The sequence below is a fragment of the Cupressus sempervirens genome, chromosome 4 (genome assembly GCF_028749045.1).
Source record: "Cupressus sempervirens isolate cs-2001-9-10 chromosome 4, ASM2874904v1, whole genome shotgun sequence".
In the NCBI taxonomy this organism is placed as follows: Eukaryota; Viridiplantae; Streptophyta; class Pinopsida; order Cupressales; family Cupressaceae; genus Cupressus; species Cupressus sempervirens.
Genome location: NC_143121.1, coordinates 83020378 through 83046591, shown reverse-complemented (window position 1 = coordinate 83046591; position 26214 = coordinate 83020378).

The window sequence follows — 26214 nt, the reverse complement described above, 5'->3', positions numbered from 1 at the left end:
ATTACCTATTCATGCCTGAAGCTAAATATGTAGAAGTTACAATATGACAGCATGGCCTCAAGCTCTCTACATCAAATAATCCAACAACACCATCACAGTAGCCTTCAATTATGAGAATGTTTTTGCATGAATATATCACACTTGAAATGGGAGCAGATAGAGAATCATGAGGTGTCCATTGCAGTACATGAAAATGTGATATCAGTTTACACTCATATAGAGAAGGTAGCTTATATCATTATGAATTACTAAATTTGAATTCTAAATTGGTGACAAAGACTTACATAATGCAAATGGTTAAACTTAGAAGCATTATAAAGAGCAAGCTAGCTCTCGTGAACAACCAACAACTGAACTTGATCATTATGGAACTGTACTCTTGTATCCCCAACCGGTGGTGATGATCTTTCTATCTACACTTGTAAAAATTTTGACTTTCACTTCTCCCATCTATCAATGCTCTAGAAACAAAGCTGCCAGAACATTTGCCAAACATTTAGTAATTTGAATCTATAAACATGTGAATGTACAAAATGAGATGACAATGGATATATAGAAAGAAGAAAAACCTAGGCATTGGCCCCAGAATATTCTTAGATAAATCTATTTAGGCAGTACCAAAGTAAATCAAAGTTTTAGCTTGTTATGATAGAACAAGCAATCTAATTACAAGTTCTAAACTCTTGGCATCAATCTTTTAGAATTAAATCGATCACTAAGGTTTTTGCACAAAAAGGTTTACTATTGTTTTTTATAAGAATCATGGACCATGTCATGAAAGAGTTCATAGAAGTCTAATTGTTTTATGAATATTGCATTCCTACTATGATATACAACATATTTTGTTATGAGTTTAAACCTTTATCAGATAAGAAAGACCATCTACACATTAACTCATTTATCCTGACATCAAACTAAATGCTACAACATTTCAAAGATAGTAATATAGACAAACATTTTAAGAAAGGGGTTTGTCTATACTCAGCACACATTATGGAATGGTCGATGTACTAATTCAGTATATCCATGAATATGAAGTTTCAATATATATCATGGTTCAACAATTTATACTAATATAGTCAAACATTGTATATGAAATCCCAATATGTTTAATGATTCATTGGAAGCACATATCTAGTATAACAAGGAATATAGGGATTCCTCAACAATAATTACTCTCTAATATAACATTTCATACGATAATTTCACCTTTAGCAAAACTAATTTAGTTATTAAGTGCATAGACTCAACATAACTTTAAATCAATCATATTACAAACTCTTATCAAACATAAGAACAAATGAAGTGCATTAGATTATATGCTTACACTATGTTCTACCAAGCATACTATTAAACCAATTCCAAACAAAAGATTTGTAATGGTTCAGAGAAGTATTAAAGTGTAGATCTTACTATTCTACATAGGCCCACATACCCAAGTTTAGAAGAGTAAAGATGAAATCAGGAAATTTTAACCCTTGTGTTGGTCTCTAAGTCTAGTAACAATACATTCATGTAACCAGATCCAATTTAAGTTGTACTATGACACTTATCAGCACATTTAAAATCAACCATTACATTTCCTAGTTGCTTCATTGACTACCTCTAAAAACTATGTATTCATCTTATCCCTACGAGTCCATGGATTTAATTTACCATTCTTTCAAACTTCATATTATCCAACTAGATCTCTTGTTAGTTTGAGGAAGGCAACATCCTTATTACTATATCATTGTTATGATGTTTTTTGCAGTTGACGATCTTGTGGGTTCAGTATTTATTGTTTCAGATTTCTTTAAAAGCTACTCACATTTACTAGGATTTGTTCAGCCTTCAAATCCTTACTTCCATGTACAAACAAGTGGTCAATATGTTGAAAGAAGTAATTGATATGTCTAAATTTTCTCAAATATAAATAATTGTAGTGTGGTTCAGGGCACTCAAGGTCATAATGAGGCATTCCAAAAGGACCCTGCACTATGCCACCTTCCTAGAGGATTCATGAGTAAGATAACAAGGTTTTAGGATGTTAGGAATATTCTAAATCTAGACACTAAGTATGAATCTACACATAATGTTCACACTATCCTTATCTAAGAATAGTATGCTAAAACACTATTGAAGATAATAACAATTTAGGTTATGTCTAGACATTGAGTATGAATTTGCACATAATGTTCGCCTTTCTCTTTCTCCTTCACAATCAAAACACTCAATCTTAAATATCAATTCATAACACAATGTATAACTCTATCATCTTCTATAAAGAAATGTATACAATCCATAAATATTTTAAAGCCAAATTACCAAAAAATAGTGTGCTAAACAAAGTGAATCTTCACTAGTGTTGGCTCTAGCAAGATGCAACATTAACTCAAGAGCTAACATTGAATAACCATGCATAATGATGGATTGAATAAAAAACCAACACCTAGGTCTATGATTATTGGATTAGATATATTACTTTGTCTACACACTTTATCTACAATCACATCCTTCAATCATGCCAAGAACTTAGGTTAATTTATTTTTTGGCTCCTCGGCTTTTTCACATAGTACAAGTGGAATAATTGCATTGTGAGTGAAGCAAAGCGGAAATCACAACAATGCTAATCTTCTTCTTCTTTTATAATTGTGGAATATGTTTAGAGTTTCAGTCTCTTGAAATATATATATGCATGTTTTTTTTGCATGAAGTATCATGAGGTAAAGATTAGTTTAATAGTTTTTTAATGAAAACAACAAAAAGCCATATACCACATTTTGAGAAGGTACTCTCTAGTTGCGTGGCAAAGCAGTGTCACTAAGTGCAAGTATCCATAAATGCATAAGTAATTCCATGAAATACTAGAGTTGTGTTGTGACAAGATCTAAAGAGTATGATGCAAGTGTTGAATAAAGTTAAGATTAGAAACAATATGAGAAGTGCCATAATTACCATCAAAACAATATGAGAAGTGTCATTTCCCTTCAAGAGTGCAAGAAGGCCAATTTAAATTAGAAAATAATTTAAATTTGACTTAATATTTCTATATTTCAAACAAAGAAGATACAAGCACATTAGTTTTTTATTGGCCAACATGTTACTATGTTGATAGTGAAGTTCTGTCAAAGGAAAGAATATATTCACACATAAATATCCCTCAATCTAGAATTATAGTTGCTTTCAATTGCATCACCAAAGCACTCAACTTCATCCATCAATTACCACTATAAACTAATGATGGTGTGTAGAAAAGTGTTATTGATGCTTGTTGTCATATATTGTAATGCTGAGTAAGGGGAAATTCCATAATAAATAATTTGGCCCTTAGATCTTATGAAGTATAGTAGAAACATGTGGTAGAAACATGTGAAAATGAAAGGGTCATTTAATCTACATTATGGGTGAAAGAGAATGTAGTCTTGAAGATATCAATGAAGAACATTTTTGCTCATTAAAAAAGCTAGAAAATGCCATTATTGAAGCTAGAAACATAACATTCAAAGAGCTATTGATATTATTTTAGCATTCTCAATGCATGTTACAAAATTCAACATTTTCCAATCTTTTGGATGACTCTAGAATTATGTTAATTTCAAAACAAGGATACTTGGTAGTAGAGGAGCCGAAAAAGAAATTAAATTTATCTACCTAATGTTAATTTCAAAATATCAAAATATGAAAAAAAAAAAAAAAGGAAAATCAAAATATTCCTAGATTAAAATGATGAATGATTAAATTTGATTCAAAACATTAACAATAATAAAATGATATGATTTGTTTCACTCACCCCAAGAATAAAAGTGAAAACCCCACTTCATTCCAAAGACCATGATGATTTATCAGCACCCTTGTCCAAAAACACTATCAAAGCAACAGTTTCAATGGATCCCAAAAGTGTTGTGAGTGCTGACATGGATAATGAGGTTGGAAAGCTTCTCATTGTCTCTGCCTACATTGCATGCTCTCAATTTTTAGTCACAACTCAAGAATACAACTACTATATAAGTAAAGAGCTTTATTAATGAGACTAATGTTTCTATTATAGTAAGAAAGGACTAAAAACTAGGAAAAGAGGATGACAACACACACAGACTTAATGTTTACTTTCTCCATCCTATAAACACAAAATAGTACCACTTAGAGCATAAGAGTATAAAAAACCAATCTTTGAAGAAGTAGAAAACATGTGATTAGAGAGTACTACTCACCCAAAATACTCACTTTCTCACCTTCTTTCCCACCACCTTGTTTATGAATACTTATCTTTCTCACCACCTCGTTTATGAATGCTTATCTCCATACTTAGCATTATTTTGTGTCTAGCGTGTCATCAATGTTTTTAAATGTAGAATGAAATGGTTGTAAGTATACATTTCTACCACATGCAAATGATTTTGAGATACAAACATATGCAATCCAATATCCCAAGGAATAGATAGCACCACTTATCACCATCTTTGCCAAAAAAGGATTTTTCATAAAGCAATGTTAGAATAGTTACTAAAATGGTCATAAATTATGTTGTTATATTAAAAGAATACTTGAACTTAAGAAAAAAACTACAAAATATTAAAACATGACATCGTGCTTTAAAAACTAAAAATATACTTGTAACGAAGAACTTCATTTGGACTTGCTAATTGGTTGTCACTATTAACTATAAGCTTATCTTTAAAGTTTGAGCTTCACTTGGTTTCCAGAATAGTTTAATATTCTCTACTGAATAGGGCCAACCACATGAAGGTGGAAGCTCATTTGGCCCGGCACTCCCCAGTGCCCCCCCTCCCCCCCGCCCCCCAAAAAAAAATAAAAAATAAAAAAAAATCACTCTAAATTCCCCATTAACATTTAAAAACATTCATTGATTCATCCATTTTTGAAATATAACTTTCAATCATTATAATCACATGATAACATTCATTAACACATAAAACTTATTAACACACAATATTCATGAATAATTCATTAACATGCAATATTCAAGAGTAAGTCATTCATGAATAATTCATTAACACAATATTCATTAATACCCAACATTCATGAATAAGTCACTAAAACATAAAATTCATTAACATGGAACAATCATTTCTTTTTGGCTTTCTTGCTATTTCTTTTCTTCATAAAATTTTTAAGAGGAATATCAATGTCCTTGTCATCCCCCTCCTTTACTGGTTCTAATGCATGTCTCCTCCTCATCCATTTAGGAACATCATGAGGCCACTGCACCAAAGGGGGGTTTCATTGCAGTAACAAGTACTTCATGAGTTAAATTCACTCCATTTTATATTAGTGAATTACAAGCTTTTATTTAAGTAAAAGAATTATAAATCAAAAAATTAATTTAAAAGAACAAAATATAGATTTTCTTTACCTAAATGTGTGACATGATCTACCTGCTGATCAGTCTAAACATCCTCTAACACTCATTTAGTATGACATGATTCTATATCCTCTAAAATACACACAAAAAGATTACACCAAGTTCAATTAAAGATATTAAATTGTATTAATAATTACATAATTAGTTTTAAATAGCAAATAATCACCTCCATGGATAGTACGATACACATCAAGGGCTTCATGATGTTATGTATTATCTATGTCACGATTAACAGGTTGTATTGCAATGTCATGCACATTATTATCAAATAGATTTTTGCTCAAGTATTCAATTTATAATATATTTTTTGGCATATTTACTTGTGCACATGATACTGGAGACTGTTGGTTAGGGAAATGGAAGCTTGCTGTAGATATTCAGCCATGGCTGCATAGCCTTGCTTGAAGGGAATTTTTTTGTATTCTTCCATGGCCTCTAGATTAAAATTAGTTCCCTGCACCCTATGAAACATTTGAAATATATTAGATGATATAGATATAAATATCAGTACTAATTAGTGCATTATTAAATTAATGTACTAGTAGTTAATACTATTGCATATCTTCTTGGATTTGCTGGTGTACTTTCTCTTCGATCTTCCCCTTTCTCTTTTGCATCCAAAATGAACTCATTCTAGTCCCTTACTACAATAAAGGGAGGATGCTTGTACTTTGGGTTTAGGATGAGACTCTTTCTATATGAGTCCCTCACAACCTTAAGATGTTTGCAAGCTTTTTGTAATAATTTCTTATGATTAAAAATATTACTACCAAACTCATGCTTTATATCTTTGATCTTGGAAGTTCCACCTTTTAAGAATAAACACAAAATTTTTTGATATAGCTAGCATAAGAAAAGACCTGAATGAAAGGAAAAATGTTGCACCAATTAATGATATGAAAAAAAAATAGTGGGATAAAATTAGTTCACTTATGATGTTCCACCTTGTGCATATGGTGGACTTGAATCTTCATAGCGTGAGGTCATAAAGCTTCCTATAAAATGTATCATTTTATGCAAAAAATATCATGGGATAATTAATCCAAAGTGGTGCAAAAGCACCTCAAACATTAAGCAAAAGATAAAGAACAAATTTGAGATTAAGGGGTTGATTATGTAAAAACCTTACCTAGAAAAATATTGGTGCCATGGTACTTATGCAATAGTTTATTTCATAAGCATATTTTTCTATATGGCTGAAGTGCGATAATGAAAATAATATATGAAAATTTCATTGGCATGTGAAATGTAATGTTCTCAATATCATTATTGTCTGAAATCAAAAGATCAAAAGTAATTCTGCAAACTTATTTTGAAGAAATATGACACATTGACAACAAGTTGAGAAGTCACACAAATAGTTAAGAAACAATACCATGAAGAAACAGAAAAAACACTAATAGATAGAAAGGAATGCATGCATTGATAGAATCCCATTCACCTAAAAAGTTGCAAAAAATTGATTAATCGATTCTACCATTTACTGATCATAGTTGGCACATGAATATCAAATATATGCTGCACACAAAATCCTATCTAAGTATGTTCCTTCTTAAAACAATGATATTTTTAACATAATGAATCTTATCGAGGATAGGCTACAACATGTAAATAGTGTTGTCATTTTAGCTACAATTAATGTATTTCTTCATTTGACAATTTCCATGGCTGATGTGCACCAAAAGGTAATTTTTGAAAATGAGTTCAATGTAAATAATGTATTATTTATCAAGCACTTATAAATGGAAAATATTACTGCAATTTTACTCATATTTTTTTGATATTCTAATTTTGGTTGACTTCTACCTCACAATAGAAATCTTGATGCACAAGTTCTTGAAGGTACTTGAGAATGGAGTTGTTGTAGTTAACTCTTCTAAGGTTTTAAATAGGCAAACTTGGAAATTTAATGAGGAAAATAAATGCTTCATACAGGGCCTTCTAGAGTTCATGAACAAGTAAAATGAAGAAAAGAACAAGGGCAATACAAATTGAAAAAATAAACTTGACAAAGGAAAGAGAAAAATAGGGTTTTTTCACTAATGAGGGGAAGATATAGGCTCTGAAAAAGTTAGATCAAATTTGAATCTCATAGATCCATTTCATATGCATTATTTGGATACTGTTGAAACATACAGTGCTAGTAGAAATATTTAGATCAAATTTGGAACTCATAGATCCAGTTCAAAAACATTGAAATGCAAAATAGACTTGTAGAGGGTTGTGCCCTAGCATAATAGACTTGTTAAATATTAATAAAGGAAATCATGAACTCTAAATTACAAGTGACATAAATGTTTCAAGCTCCAGAAGACAATAGAGTAGAAGAAGTTCAAGTTTTTACCAAACAATAAAATACAAAAGAGGACATCACATATTTTTATTGGATGAGGCTCTATCATTCAAGGGATTATTTAAATTCCAATGGCTTATGTAACATTAACCTCTAGAAGGAAATCCCTCATACTGTGGTTCAAAAAATTATAACAGCTACCAAAATAAGGGAATAATTGTATGTAATAATATGAGAACACAATCAAATACAATATATTAGCCAAAAATTGAAGTAGAGCCCCAATACAAGATGGAGAATTGTGATACGAACAAAGGAAAACCATTATGAGTTAAAAATTTGCCTAGACTATGACTAAATCATTCATTCCTCTCTTGAAGGATATAAACCATTTAAGCAATCCAAATTAAAACCACCATAGGTACTGAATCAAATACTTCATAGCTCAAATTGAATTACTAAACTAGAGAATTATTGGTATAGACTTTTTCATTGATAATTCAAATGATCCTACCAAACCCCTAATAAAAAGGAATTCTAGAATAATTAAACAACTCGCACAATATGACATACTAAAGAAGGTCACGAGGCATCACTCCACATGAAAAACCCTTGCATTCACCACTTCCTATCATGTTTATGTCTTTCAAGAAAATCCTTATTACATTATAAAAAATAATTATTTAAAGGACCTAGATTCTTAGGATATTTTTAAGGCATTGATTCATCATTGTCAATCAACAATGACATCTACATAGCTCCCATGCTAGAAACACAGGTAGCTCCAGGAAATGATGGTGAATTATCACCAATACATGCACTATGATCTGCATTTGGCGGCATAGCAGATGGTGCATCTCCTACCACAAAAAAAAATCCACTATGTGATGCACCCAAGATTAAAGTACAAATTATCAACTCATAATTAACACAAAACCAAATATAGGAAAACAAGAATTTACCAACTGGACATCCCCTTGTTGTCGATATTGCAGTCGACAATCTCGTATGGATGTCCATCAACCTCATAGGAGTCTCCTAACTGGATGACCTAAACAATACATTGTTAGCAAAGACATTATGAAATAATAAAAGTAACAGTTAACTTAAGAAGTTTTTGAATGTTCAAAATAAAAAATTTCTTCTAACTTGTTAACTAAAAGATTATTTTACAAGCTCCAAGATTCATTACTACTTACTTCATAATGATGAGCTTGTGCTCTAAAATCTGATAGCATCTTCATCATCTCCTTGAATGAGATATTTGCCTCATCAAAAATTTTCATTATTTCTAAATTAATTTTTTAAATTTGATTCTTCTACATTATTGTTAAATTGGGATTTTTAGCAATATCATCATTAGAAGGCATAGCTAGTGGCTCATTACTTACTGCTGGTTCTTTTCCCTTATCTTAAACATCAAATTGTGAGAGGAATATTAGTAAAATTATCTTAAAAACTCAAAAACTATAAATAAAATAACGTAATAATATAACATTTTTCAACTATCTAATTTATATAATTTCAATAAGGTTTACCATTACTGAAGAAGGGGTGGGAGTAGCATCTTGGTGGCCTCTATCATCTATTGGATCCATATTGTCCTATCACAAAGATTAAACATAAAAACTTCAACTAGCTGAAAGCAATAGACAAAGAAAAAAGGTTATTAACAAAATGGTATATAGTACTTACAACCCTCATGATAGTAACTTTGTTTATATCTATGTGATTTAAATGGTAATCTATTAGTAGTTTTTCCCCTACACTTATTGATTTTATTGCAAAAACAAAAACTTCATTCCCCTCACGTACCTCAAATATGTAATTCAGTTGCTTGCTAGTTCAGGAAGGTTGTGTACTATTTATAAAACCTGCAACATTACTTATTGCTTTTGATCTCCCATCTATGTACATAGAAAATCTTTTACTTTGACCATTTTCTTTCCATTGTATATAATTAGCTGATAGTGCATACGTATGCATACTTTTTTGTAACATACCTTTATCCCATCCATGGGAAATAGGCCCAAACCATGTAATGAGGATGGAGCAATGTGATATATCCTCTCACTAGCACAAAAATCTATGTTAATTGGAGGTAGCTCATTAGGTACCCATTCTTTCTCAATGTGTGTGTATCAAAAGGGCACCTTGATGTCGCCTTTGGTCTCATCATCATAAGAACATGACCCCCCATTAGCAAGGAAAAATTGCATGCATTTATCAAATATTTTTCTTATCTTTTGACCTCTAGTTGATATCCCTATTTTAGCTATACTACATGTAGAGCTTTCATCTACCATTTCCTCATTTCCCTCATTTGATGTAGATAGATCTAACAAGTACCTATTTGGTGGGTTCTACAATCCATCAAATGGAAAGTGAAAGTGACAAATATAAAATCTAGTAAGTTAAAAGTGATTAAACAATTATATTTGTATATGGACCTTCTTTTTCTATATATACATTATATGATTATATAATATGTCTATTTATAACATACGTTCTCAATGATAAACAAGAAGAAAATAAGAAAAATATGTCTATTTATTGACTTATACCTACTAATCCATGTCATTGTGCACGATCCATGCCAAAGGGGTCAAATTTCCTACATATTTTAATCATTTATCTTAAGTTAGTTAAAAATTACATGATACGAATAAACATGAACAAATTTACCTTATATATGGAATGCAAGATCGTCAATAGAAGGGGTGAAGATGTACTTGTAGTCAATTGACTATTTGCAAAAAGGGTGATAATCAGACACAATATAAACATTGGTAATTATAAATAACATATCTTGTAATCATTAGAAATGAACACAATAAATATGTAATCAAATTTCTTGCATATGTTAATCATTTATCTTAAGTTAGCTAAAATTTACACGATACATGTATGGTACAAATAACTTTGAAGACAACATGAACAATAGGCAACATTGTAAACATGAACTAATTTATCTTATATATGGAATGCAAGATCATCAATAGAAGGGGTGACAATGTCTATAGTAAATCGAATATTTGCAAAAAGGGTGATAATCAAACACAATATAAACATTGTTAATTATAAATAACATATGTTGCAATCATTCGAAATGAACACAATATATATGTAATCAATTTTTCTGCATATGTTAATCATTTATCTTAAGTTAGCTAAAAATTACATGATATGTGTATACTACAAATAACTTAGAAGACAACATGAACAATATGCAACATCGTAAACATGAAAAAAATTGCCTTATATATGCAATGCAAGATCATCAATAGAAGAGGTGATAATGTTTATAGTCATTGATTATCATCATCTTCTTCTTCTTCTTCTTCTTCATCATCATCATCATCATCATGATCACCATGATCACCATCGTCATCAACATCATCACCATCACCATCATCATCATCACCATCATCATCACCATCATCACCATCATCGTCATCACCATCTTCTTGATCTTCATCATCTGCTTCTTCATCATCTTCAATATCTTTATCTTCCATAACATTATACTTTATCGACCTTCCTCTTGGATCATGTCTAACAACAAATGACCAACCCTATTTATGTGGAACCTCTGAGTAAAACACTTGCTCACATTGGCTTGGAAGAACATAAGGCTCATCTCCAACTAGCTCAAATGACCTTGTATTAATCATTGTAAAACCATTATCATGTTGAATAATCATTCTATCTGGATCATTTTGATTTAGTTGTAACCTATACCATTTGAAAAAAGATAGAACTACTTTCAAGGAGTTAAAGTCACACTCAATTATATTATCCAAAATTCCATAGTATTGATTTTGAGATTTTTGAGGATGTATGTTATTTCTAGATGATATATTGGTGAGCTCAAAAACTACAGTTATCCTAGAATCACAAGTTTTCTTTATGTCATCCAACTTTTTTATGTGAAATTTGTGGCCATGATAGTACATAGCTTTGTGGTGCTTGACCTACAATTTTCAAAGTGTGTGTAAATTATTTGTATTGTGAGTTGATATGAAACATATATCGAGTTATGATCATTAATAAATTTCTACGTACCTCTCCAAATCTTAAACCCTTTACTAGATCAACTACCATCGGCATAACATTGGAATCTCCATTACAATGAGCTTCTATAACCAATTAAGAAACACCTTCCCACGTTAATGAGAAACCATTTTGTTGACATCGTTCAATCCATTCTATCATCCAATCAAGATTGTTAGCAATATACAAATGTATTGCATCCCACTCTCGACCACCTATTTCAAAAAAAATACACCAATTATAAACAACATATATTGAAGATTTATAAAAATTAATTAACTACAATAACATCTTAGATTTACCTCTCACTTTCCTTGATCTACCTTTGCCCATCAATTACTCCCCTTCGAATTTTTTAAATGAGTTGGGATCCCAAATATGATCTACATGGATCTTTGCTACAAACTTAGGAAGATATTCACTAATGTACACCATGGTCTAGTATACCATATATCCCTCCACCATAGAACCCTTAGGATGCATGACTTTCAAAAATTTCAAGTACCTTTCAACCATCCACATTGACCTAATTGGTACAGATCCACGCAATTAAATATCTTCAACTTGATGTATGAGGTAGTGTTCTTGTGTATTGAAAAAAATTGGAGGTAGACACTTTTTCATTTCACACATAAGAAGAGGAGTTCTTCTCTTCCAATAATTTATATCTTCTTTATTTATTTCTTTAGATGACAACCACCTCATGTATTTTCCAAGATCATATATAACTTGTTTGACATTGTTGGTGAACTGGTGTGGGAGAGATAGAGGTAGAACATACTACAATATTTGTAAAATAATCTTGTCAATATTTTATAAAAGAATGTAATTATAACTACATGAAGTAAATAAATATATAGTGAATACAAAATTACATGAATTACCTTAATAAATGTATGCCAATCGTGTGTTTTCAATGCTGGCCCAAATTCACTTTTCTTTGATACGAGATTGTTTATGTTCGCAACAAATCTTGTGGGAAATCATATTCTTTTTATGATTTCTTTTATAGCATTTCCCTGCTACTCTGACAATAACCAACTAAGGTAACTTGTATCAATCTGGTCTCTATGTTTATTTGATCAAATGCCATTTTTCATTGCATGGTTGGATTCTTCAATGTCACTACAAGTTTTGACAATTTGGTCTTTGTCACACCTTCCATCCAAGATTTTCCATAATGTCTATGTTACATTCTTTCCAATATTCATAGGATCAAACAAATGCACAACTGGGAGTTGCTCATAGTATGGAAACCTAGTAAATTGCATGGGATAAATTTTTAGTCCTTTTGGAAGTTGGTCATTGATGCCTTGATGACCTTCACAAGCATCAATTATGTCATTAGTAAACAAAACACAATATCAAAATATAAATTTGAAACAAAAACCATCAGATGGAATGACATTACCTTGATAATTTATTTTATTGTATGCCAACTTCCATAGGCGAAGTTTCATTCTCTGTGGCTTTCATGTAGTCTCTTCTTTCCCATTGAAAATATGTTTTTTTGTAATTTCGTGCTTATGATTTATGTGTAGAAAGTGTCTATTCTCATCGAACACCTACTTTCTTAAACTTTTTGAATGACAAGATTTTTTCTTTTGACCACAAACTGGACATGCAAATTTTCCCTTTTTTTGAAAACCTACAAGATCATGTATAATTGGATTAAATGTGTTAACTTTGACATACCAAAAAAGAGTTGTTAAGAAGAGAACATACCACAAAAATGTGTTAGCCCAGGGGCATCATGTATTGTCCATACAAGCATTCCATGAAATTGAAATTGTCTTTGTCCTATTAGTCTACAGATGTCATACATAATAACCCCATTTCATAACACCATCAACTTTTCGATAGGGGGTTCAATAAATACATTGATATATTTAACTTGGTACTTCCCTAGTTGAATGAACAAAAAAATTATGTAATTATTATGACCATTTTGATGGATTAGTAATAATAAATTAATTTAGATGACCATTAAATCAAAAAATACCTGGAACAATTAGTGTCAACATTATGTTTTCTCTCTTTATGGACAACCAAGGAGGTATGTTATTGTTGATAAAAAAAATAGGCCACACCAAGTTAGTAGATCTCATCTCTCCAAAAGGATTCACACCATTTTCTACCAATGAAAGCTTGAGCTTACAAGGTTCTTCTTTAAAGTGTGGCCATTTTTCCTCTATTTCCTTAAATGTCAAACCATCTGTAGGCATTCGTATGATGTCATCTTGACTTCTATTGTGTGCATGGTAATCCATTAATAGTGCCAAGCTATTGCACCTGAATAATTGTTGCAGATGTGGAATGATGGGAATATGCCAAAGAACCTAGCAAGGCACCTTTTTTGTTAATCAATCTAATTGATATCTACTAATATGACAAATAGAGCATTGTGTTGCAAATTCATGTTGTTTATGATATATAATTTGATCGTTCAAACATGCATGCATTGTTTAATACTCCATTCCAATATCTTTCATGATGGCAAATAATTACTGGTACAAGCAAGGTAGAATGTTTGATGGTGGTAATAAACACTCACCTATCAACCTACAACCAAAAGTATAATTTGTTTATTTAAAGAATATTAATTGTTACATGAACCTAATGTTAATTGTATTGGAACTACAAGTAAAATAATGAAATAAGATGGCATACCTTAACATACATGTCATTGCTACATTGGATAAACCATTCGTAACCTTCAAGTTCACCAACAATAATACAGTGGCAAGAAGAGTTGTTTTGAAGCCTTCATTATAGGGACTCGTGTGCCTTCTCAAGTATAGGTACATCAAGCTCTACATCAACATCATCATCATCATCTTGATCATCATGATCATCTTGATCATCGTGATCTTCATCATTGTGGTCTTCTTCCATGGTATCATTACCTTCTACTTCAATATTCACACCTCCATGTTCCCTCATTTGGGAATCCACATTCTCTGAATTGTCATGGTCCATAACATGAAACTTAGGGACATTGACCTATATGAAAATGATGACTTTATATTAACCATGACCAGGATGTCATCATCAAATCATGTCTTATGTAATTTATATTTTATTAAAATAAATACCAATGGACAATATTTGTTTCCTCCTTTAATGTGACCATGTTGCCTACAATTTTTCTCAGCTATTGTGATTAGATATCTTCGAGTCTTTAAGCCCTTACAAATTTTGCAAGGAAAATAACATTTTCCATCATCTTTTTCTTTTTAGTCTCCCTATTTTTTTGTGCATTGATATCGTCAGACATTGTCTTTCTTGAATGGAATGACAGTTGGTGAAAGAAGTATGATTTGTTTGCAACCTTGAGATGGAGTAGTAAGAGGAAGACACATATAAAAATGAATACTAAAGTGAGATAGATAGAAAGAGGTATAGATAGAGAGATAGATTGATAAAGAGATAAAGAAATATAAAAAATGAAAAGAAAAAAATACTTAGTTGACCTTCCATAACTCTACCTCTACATATTGCACTTGCTACATACAAGCACTTCCTAAGAAAATGTGCTACAACAACCAAGAAGGGAATAGGAGAGCCCATTTGGCTCAAGAGGAGGATGCACAAAGTGACCAAGGGGAAAGAGGAAATGCTGATCCATGGAGAGGAGAGTCTCTAATGTTCAATAGAACCACATTGAAGACTGTCATAGAGCAAGAACCTCCCCAAAGAAATATATTATTTAGAACTCTCTGCAAGGTAAGAGGTAAGGTCTGCAAAGTTATTGTAGATTTTAGTTCAACTAATAATATAGCCTTAGTAGAAATGGTAGAGAATCTTGGATTAAAGAAGTTGTATCAACCTAAACCTTATAAGGTTTCATGGCTAAATAAGGAGCAACAAGTCATAGTAAATGAACAAGTTCATGTTCAATTTCAAATAGGGGAGTACAAAAACAAGATTGTCTATGATGTTGCAAAAATGGATGCTTGTCACCTATTGTTAGGTAGGCCCTAGAAATTTGATGTCAATTAACATGATAGAAGGAGCAATATTTACATCATCTCCAAAAATGGGAAGGAATACACCATGAGACCACTACCAAAAGATAGGAAGGAGATCCAACATGCATCTAGTGTGATGATGGTTGAAGAGAAGGAGTTTTTGAAAACCCTTAAGGTGAAAAACACCCCTTGCTTTGCCATATTAGTAAAGACAAAACTTGGAGAAAAAGGAAAGGAGTTAGGACATGCTAGAGTGGGGTTAGCCCAAGATATTTTGGAATCTTCAAGAACTTGGTAAAGGGTATCTGGAAAGGTCAAAATAAACAAGTATTTTTATAGCTATAAAGGATGAATAGAGAGAATTATAAATAATGAAGAAGAAACTTAAATCCATACAACTTCACCTCTATTTACAATTTGACCTTTTTGTGTAAGGAAACTCAGGTGCAGAAACAGCTTCCTACACTAATATCATAAGGAAAGTATGATGCAAATCCTATTAAAATCTTCTACACTTACAGATTCAATATCATGTAAAAAACAATATTGCAGCCAACCATGCATATAGAGAATAGACAGAGAAAGGAACACATAACACAAGGATTTTCTGGTCGGGAAAAACCTTTCAGTAAAACAACCCCACCCATTCAAAACCTGTACAATGTATTATCTTCAACACGAGGTTACAATATACTTGCAATGCAAGTTCAACATCAACAATTGAAGACTCCAGTAGCTACTCGCAGTACCAAAAATACACCCTTTTCACATCGCATCTCTTCACAACCCTAAAAATGCTTATAACATGCACTTCACTTTAGGGCTACTCCCAAAGGTAAATTGTATTAGGGTTTTACCATTCTTTGAGAAAATAGGAACTGCACTATTGGGGTAGAGTGTACAGTACTCAAATATCTTAGTTGCCACATGTCTTCACCTGTCATTGAATCTTCCTAACATAGCTCTTACGTGTCACAGGAATCCATCATAACCATTTTAATCATGATCTCCTTACACACAATTCAAGATGTTGACACATCAACATTATTTGCAAGAAATACATTTTACAAAACAAATAATAAGAATAGGAATTATACAAGGTTGAGACACCTTATTCCTAACATTTTGCATGTGAAATATGACAATATACAAAATTTCTAGTCACATTTTCACTTTAAAAAGAACACCAAATATACCTTTGCTACAATATCTTCTTTAGATTCTTCACTACCAGATTCACTAGAACTGCAAGCTCCTATGAAGAAAAAAGATGAGATGTACTAAGTAATTTTTGATGGGAAATATTTAAACAAATCAACTATCAAATTTTTTTTTTATGAAATTTAGTTGCTTTATTATGTAATTAAGACTTGGCTTAACCATGGAGTACCTCATTAGAAGACTCATCCTCACTTGATTCTTGTTTACCATTTTTTAAAGCTGCAATTGACCCATTCTTCACTACAACTAAGTTATTCTTTCCCAAAGCACTTGGTTTTTTATGTGTTTCTTGTAATGCAATTTGAATAATATTAAACACAAATTTCTTATCTCTCTTTCAAAAAGTACAAAAAATTTGATAAAATGAAAAATGTCATGATAATATAGCAATATTTAAAGATAAAATACAAAAATATATTAATGTTATGCTTGAAAAGTACAATGAATTTCTTCATCATTTAGGGAGCACCCATTTTTTTGTTTTATTTTCAATTTGAAATAAGGCATTTCAATTAACCATTTGTTCACTATTGATCATCAAAATTCCATAAGCTTGTGATTCCACTGAAGCATGATTCTATTCTATAGATAATTATCCACAACAAAATTTCTAACCTCGTTAGAAGAAGAGTCCTAATGCTAGAATCTTTTGCTGGCAGCTTCTTTGCAATGGCAAGATTTTTCCTTACAGGATGCTTCACCTTTATCTATAAAGCATTAACACAAAAATGAGTACCATAAAGTCAAAACATATGTTATATTATCAATATGATCCTAAAAAGCAACAAAATAATTGGCATTCTTCAGATCTGGTATTTTTTTCAACATAAATAGTTAGATATGTTATTGAAACCAAACTTGACCCTTTAGGAGTGATTATGACTTTCCAAGTCATCAAAGGTTAATTAGTATCTTCTTACCATTATGACAAGTTGACAACTGTAAAATTCTGACACATTCCATACACTTTATTTTCCCTAATTCATAGTTGTCAAATTATTTTTATAAAAAGAGAAGCAATCAGTTTGTTCAGTGAGAGAAGAGAGTTGACCGATTTACTTCATTTCTTTACATTATTTCTAAAGATTGTAACTTCTAGATATATATGAGATTTTTAATTTCTTAAGCTTCAATTTCCTTCCTTTATGTGAACTCTACTTTGTAGATTCTCAAATATGATAATAAAGCATTCAAATTCGATATGTGCTTCAATCTTTAGTGAAGCTTTCAATACTTACCTCATAGCTTTTGGAGGCTTTGGAGGTCTTTGAGCTCCCATTTCTATCATTTTTTATTTTAAACATTACAAAGATAGTGCAAATGTATACACTTTAGAGAAGTTGATGGAGGTCATCTGAATTATCAAATTCCTATTAAAATGGAGTTCAATTTATTACGATATAAGGTAGTTGACTTCATGTGAAAAATGCATCTATGATGACAATAAAATATTTAAGAAGGATTCATTGTAGGCACTAATATAAGAAAGAAAATAAATTTATAAATTATAAATCTCATATCAACTACAAATTATGCTTACTAAATAGTGTAGAGAAAATTCATCTATAAATTGGGCTTTACATAGAGCAAGCTTTTGAATAAAAGAAATCACTACATGTGTAGGCTTAAGAATTGAGGTTTGTGTGAATTATTGGTGTGAGGGAACCAAGGTCATTATATGAAGACAAACAAACACACCATGAAGATTAGGGGAGTGAGTAGGACAAGGAGATATCCAAGAAATTTAGATGGACATGAATTAAAAGTTATAATGGTTTTCATGACCAAACAATGTAATCAAATCTGTTTATTTTGTAATGTCCTCAAAGGACTAAAAGTTGTTTGTAATGTCCTTAAAAGACCAAGAGTTTGTTTGTATTGGACTAATGTTGTTCAAACCTAAGTCATGTTTACAAGAGGTTTAGGTTGAGCATGGGATAGGTCTAGGACCTTAAGGAACATTTAGATAAGGGTTGATTATTCAAATAAACCCATCTTTGACATTTGAAATTCAAATACTCAAAACAAACAAAAACTATTTAGAAATTTCGAGGGAAAGGGTAGTTTATTGGTTTATAGCCTTAACCAATCAGCTCAACATCAAAAGTTGGTTGATATAGTTATCGGGAGTTCTATTTTAACTAGAGAAATGTATTGTGTGGGCAGAGAAGCCTGGGAAATGCACAAACTAATAAAAGACAATAATAGAGCATATCTTTTTTTTGCAAAACTAGCACTAGATCTCCACAAATTAATGTGATTGGCCATTTTGGGAAAGAGGAAGATGTATTAGAAGTTTATTTTCATTCTTTGCTTACGTTGAATATATTTGATATACTCTATGCTAAGAGTTTAGACATTTTGTATAACTCATACTCTTCATTTTCGGTGTATCTCTACAATAGTCCTAGTTTCGTTTAAGATGCGACCATCCCATGAAATATAAAGGGCCCTAACTTCATGGGATGTGCCAATCTAACATGTATAATAGTCTTATAACTTTTATATGTAGACATGAGTTTAGATGTTGATTGTTCTTCATGGAACAACAATGAGAAACCAATGAATTGATAGGTACAACATAACAATGAGCATTTGGCTCAAATGAGAGGGATTCTTAAGACCATTCATTAGAGAAATCAATTAAAAAGACCATTCATTAGAGAAATCAATTCAAAGGTGATGTCTTGTTGCATATGGTAAGAGAATTTGCTTAGTAGCTTTGTGACACATTTTGATACAAAGAATTATAGTGACTAGGCAAAATATCAATATGCTCAATTTGGTATAATATGTTAAATTTTATAGTGCAACTTGACTTCAAAATGCATAAGTACCATCTTCAATTTCTTAGTGCCTATATTTAAGTATACTTTGATGCAATGAAACTTGAACTCTATTTTAAAAAGAAAAGAGTTGTTGATTATTTAACTTCCACTAGTGCCACTTATCCAATTTTTATAAAAAGAATACCATCAATATTTGATAATGATTTCCATGATAAGTTGATCTAAAAAGAAGTAGAATGAAAGTATAGTAATAGTCCAGATTGAGTTGAAGACAAATTTATGGTATTCATTGATTGTGAAGGATATCAAAATCATATATTATAGTTTGAAATTTTGAAATAGAAGATGTGAATGTTAATTTTAGTTCTAATCCAAGATATAGTTCCAGATATTTTTAATGGTTATATGCATACTCTTGTCAAGAAATAAGGTTATTATTTTTAAAATAACATTTAATCTTCAAAGCCACCCAAATGAAAACAGACAATATTTTGGTCTTTTTGTTTCAATAATCCACTTATCCAATGAGAAATCATATCATTAAAAGCTTCATTATATTATTTATAAAGGTCTTAAATATTGTCAATTACAATCTTCCATAGAAAGAAAAGAAGTTACCAATTGCCCAACCTAGATAATTTTGTTGAAGGAGATCTATGTTGTGGAACACTTACAAGAAATGCAAGTTACACTTCAAAACAAACAAACAAACACAAAGTCAGAGGGTACTTTCTGCTTCTATAAATTCCATTTAATCCTAATATTAACATAAAATAGAACAAGTTTAAATGACCATAAAGAAATTGGCTTTAGAAACTTTCATTAATTCTTGGAAATTTTTGAAACATTTAAATTGAAACCCAAAGTAACATGAATATTTGAACTTAGTTATCAAACCTTATTTTACTAGCTATGTACTAGTAAGACAAACTAAAATAGTTTGCAGAATGGGTTGTCGCATATATGCACTAGTTACAAATTATAGCAAGATAGAAAAAGAAAAGTAATGAAAAGTGAACCGAAAAAATCTACAAATAGGCATAGACCGAATGGGACAAGGATCTACAACATAGAGACTAGCGATAAAAGAAGCTAATTTTATAATGAAGTTCATCATAATACTGTAACTAGAAGTAGAATGTACATTCCTAGTACATCACAAGTAAAAAGTCACAAACTATAAAATGAAAGTAGAGACATATTCTTAACACCATAAAATCCCTTAAAGTATCTGGAGACATAAGTGTGCAATGAAAAATACTAAGTGTTAGTTGTTGATTTACATAAAAGTAAAATACTGAATGTTAGCCAAGTGTATCACTACATAAAAAAAAGCCCAAAAGTTAATGGCTACTCCTATGATCTTGTTACCAGAACCTTATCATTTTATGATTAGGTGTATGAGAAAAGGGCAACCAAAACTATATAGTCCAAACTAGTTAGATAAACACTATAAATCATGTGCACGCACTTAAATTATGATCCAAAATTGTTGATCTACAAACATTAGTGCTAATATTCTATCCCAAAAGCACCAGTTATAATTCAAATTTCACACCTTCTAAACATTATTGCAAGAATAAATGAAATCCAACATATTGTAGGCAGTTATCTCTTAACTAAAGTTACTCCGTCAGTGTCTGTTATTTTCAACTTGACTTACAAACCCTCTCAACTTACAAACCCTTGTATTTACACCCTCATAACTAGGGCTTCCTCAAACTATGCCTTCTCCTAACTATGATTTTTTAAACAACAACGTATCAACTCAACCATTTGTGTATGCTCATGTATGCTCAAATGACAGCTGGCAATTTTGTGTATGCTTGAATGATGGCTAGTAGTTTGAGTTTAGGGCTATAGTAGACACTCACAAGGGGTCAAAATGCTCCAATTAAACACTCCAATTGATGAATAATGCTGGAAAGCTTCAAATTCTCTATGAATGATGACTAGTATGGCACTCAAGCAAAATTCTCTCCACTAACTTGCCACTCAAGTGAAATCTCAATTGTTCTACGCAACTATTTTTTTTGTCTTTATGCTACCGTGTGTGTCAAAATTGAGATGAACACAAAATACAAAGAATTGGTCATCATTGCAACCAACAGGAACATGTATTAAAAAAAATGTTTCCATTATAATGATGACCAACCAAGCCATTTAAAAGAGTTGGTCAAAATTTAGGGTTAAATGCACTAGTGGGTGGCTCATCGCGATCATGGAATCCCCAATCATCTTTGGGATTGGTAGGAGACTGGGAACAATCCAACCATCAACAATAGCATCAACAACTTTAGTGGCCTAGTTAGAATCCTTCACTTCTAGCTGTGAATGTGAAATAGCTAGTTCTAGTCAAAAAGGCCATTTCCCATAGACCACTCACCGAGTGCCAAGGGGAGGAGCCAGGGACCAATGAGTGCAACCATGGGGTGAGGAAACTGATCAATTCCTGCATTAATCATTACCACTACTAGGAGAGTGGTGGTGGGAAGCCTAGGAACATGAAGTATGTGAGTGGCAGCTTGAAGAGTTGCACCTCTAATAGTGGCCTCTAGGCGTTGAGGTATTAATCGAGACATCTAGAGTTACCTTGGCAATATTACAATGGACATTTCCTTAGTGATTTATCAACTCTTGTAGGTTAGCCACCTCCTAGCCCACTTTGTTAGCTTGTACTTGAATCTACATCATTACATTATTACAAATGCATGCTTTATTGTACATAGCAATATTAATATCAAGAAAACCGTAAGTGAAAAGAACAACATTTCTATCTTTCCACAAACTAAACTAAATCTCCATCTCAAAGGTAAGCCAAATCTAGGTAAATTTATAAGGGATCCTAGGGGAATCAACCAAAACAACCATGTGCCAAGAAAATGTTTCAAGTCGAAATGCCTTAAAGAACTTATGAATCTAGTGGCAATAATTTTGAGCATATCTACAAAACAAGAAAACATGCATGAAAGAATCTGGTTGTCCATAGAATGGACATCTAGGATCTAGAACCCCAATATGTTTGAGCCAAGGCCCAACAAGAAGGCCTTGAAAAGCCAAGTACCAAGAAAAATGGGCAATCTTGGGTTCTGTAATAGGACTCCAAATAGTGTCAAAGCGCTTTCTCCATTGAGAAAGAGAAGATTGTAAGTGCCATCTTTGATTGAGTGTACCTACCATCAACAAATGGGGAGAAATCCATCTATAACCCAAACTTAGTTTGTAATTGGTTAAAGGAGTAATGGGATACCACTTCCAATCAATCCACCAAGGTCTAGCAAATTAAATACCCTCTTTATAAATTAAGTGCACTAGAATTGTAGAAAGCAATAAGTCAAAAGTCTGTCGATCTGGATGGACAAGACAATATTGGACTTGCATAACATCCCAAGATCTAAAACTCATGGAAACCCTAGAGAGAAGATCTTTATGATTATTGATGCCTCCTTTGAAAAAACTCAAAGAACTACCACCTTGAGTCTTGGCAAGGGGAATACCTTGGATGGAAAATATGGGAGAGCACCAAATTTTCTACTGATTCAAGTAGAGGCCATCAAAAAATTCATCACCAAACCAATGAAGCCAAGGCTTGAAAACTTCCCCAGCTTTCCATATACTCTTGATAACAAAAGAGTCATTTATGAGCATGGGCTCTTATATGATGAGAAGGGTGTGAAATCCAATCCCCTTTCATGTAGGCCTATTGACGAGAAATCTAGAAGAAATGCAATGCCAAACAAAAATCTTGTAGGCTTCATCTCCAGTGATGGCATGAATAATCCATTTGGCACACATAGCAAGGCCTTACGACTTTGTGGAAAGCAGACCAAGGCCTCCAAACTCTTTTGGGAGACAACAAAAATCTCAAGAAACTCTGTGAAAGCCATGATGATCAGAACCAAAGGCCCAAAGAAAATCACGGAGCAATTGCTCTAATTTTTTATAGGAGGCTTTAGAAGGAGTCCAACAAGAAGAATAATAGACATGCATTGTTGCATTCCACAAATCCACTAGCGATGCTTGAAAAGCAAAATGAATTTCTAGAAAACACAAGATCTCCCCATAAGTGACCCATTTCCATTCAAACTGGCTAAGCCAAGGTGGTGTTGGAAAAAAAGATTGGTGATAACAAAATGTTTTATGCCATTGAATAGTAGAGCTAGAGGCTTGACAAAAAGTTTCAAGGAAATTTAAGGCATTATTGTTGTTCTCTTCATTCCTCTAGAAGAGTGAGAAAGGAATCATCAACAAAATGACCATTGACCAACTGGAAAGAGGATTCTAGTAAAGAAATGCCATGAACCAAACCTAAAGACATGGAGTGGGCTAGCAAATAGCCAAACCCTTTAGCAGTAAGAACATAAAGCATCGTACCTGATGGAAACCTTGCCTAATGGAACAAAAAAATGTTAGCATCTCCAAAGAGAATTTCCATAGACTACAAAAAATTGGAACCAAAACCAAGAGCCCAAAGCATAGCCAATATAAAAGGCCATTCAATTCAATCATAAGCTTTAGCAAAATCAATTTTCAAAAAAATAGTCAGCTTCTTGGACTTGTGATCCCACTCCATTCCTTCCCAGAATGAAATAATATTGTCATGAATATATCTGGACATGATAACACAAGTTTGTTTAGGCTGCATAATTAAAAACAGGAGTTGGAAAATTTTGAGAGAAATTGCCTTGGTAATAATCTAATAAGACACATTAAGAAGGTAATGGGTTCCCAATTGAAAATATCCTTAGGATCTAAAGGTTTAGGTATGAATTTAATGTTTCCTTTGTTGATGATAGTTCTTACACTTTTTGAGTGATAAGCTTCAAGATAAACTTTGCGCAGATTAGGACCAATATGCTCTCAGGGGTGTTTGTAAAATTCATAAGGGAATCCATTACACCCAGGGGATTTATTAGCTACCATGGAGAAAACCACCTTTTTAAGGTCTCAGAGAGTAAGAAGTTGCTCACAGAAAGCACATTTCTCAACTACTAGGTAGTTTGGAGTAATAGAAAACACTTTCTAAGAGCTTCCTCCTAAGCAACTAAATTTCCCTATGAAGCAAACACATTTTCATAGTGATTAACAAATGCTTGTAGGATGTCAGGGAGATTGGAGAGAACAGAAGTGCCTTGCTTGATTTTTTAATCCCAAAATTTGTATGTAAGGCTCAGAGAGCCTAGAAAAACTCCTTGGAGGCTTTATCGCCAACCTCCAACTAATGGAGGTGAGCTTTGATTTGGGCTCCTCGAGTGACATCATTATTCGTAACCTATTTATCATGGTAAAGTTTGGCGAGATGGATTTGTAAATCAACATCAAAAGGATTAAGGGTGAGAACTTTGGAAGCTTTTCTGAGTGCAAAAGTAGTGGATTCATAAGACTGCCTTTTGAAAATTGCTAGCTACTTTCCATAGATGCACAAAAAGAAAGTGGTTCTAGTATTGGCATCATTCCACCACTAAATCCACCCTATCTAGAAATGCAAACATTGCTCCAGATTCCAAACACATAGGTTATGAGCAATAGTGGAAGCATGCATCAACATAGATGTGTTGAGGAAGAATTGTGACTTGACAACTTTCTGGATAGTTGTTTGCCATGAAATGACAAAGAAAATGGGATAGTGGTCAAATAAAATCACATCTAGAAAGTGAATGATAGGTAAATATTGATCCTTAGAAAAGGAGAAAAAGGATTGTGCAGTAATCATGGCATGATCAAGATGCTTTAAAATGCAGTTAGAGCTAGTGTGAAAATTGGACCAAGTTTTCCAAACCCCACTATGTTGGTGGCAGTTAATACTGGGATCAAAAAGGACCAATTTATTGCACATTTAGTACTAGGTTTCCCTTTTCCCAACTATCCAATGAAAAGAAAAAAATTCATCTTTGTTAGAGGCCACCTCAACCATATTGAAGTCAGCACACATAACCCAAGTAGCCAAATTATTCTGTATATGGGATTAGAACTGTGTGAAATAATAGCAAAATGAAGACAAGGTGACAAGACAGTAACTACACCACCTCTGCCAGCTTTGTGTTGAGAAGAAAACATAATGTCATCCAGCCAAATGATACAACATGTAGAAGAGAGCATGAAACTAGAGATCTTAAGTTCTTTCATATAAAGAAAATCTAAATTTCCTAGTCTATGATGGGTATGTTGGAAATATTCAAGTTATAATAGGTTATTGAGAGGGGAGGGGTGAATTAGTAACAATAAAAATTAAGTTAACCATACACAACATTTACTTATCTATCCTGTTGCATAAAAACTGTTAAACATTAAAACCATATATGCACAAAGATTTGGTGACCCAAAAACCTTCCAAATTAGAAAGTAAAATTGGGGTGGGGATGATACCCACAAAGCTTCGTTACTGCAATATGAAGTTGGCCGGTTAAGGCTTACAATGATCACTTCTGGTGATCTGTCCTATTAGGAGCACATAGGATTGCTAGATCCACCTTGTTAGAGGATTTACAAACATACTTTATAAGTATGCACTCTATTAAGAG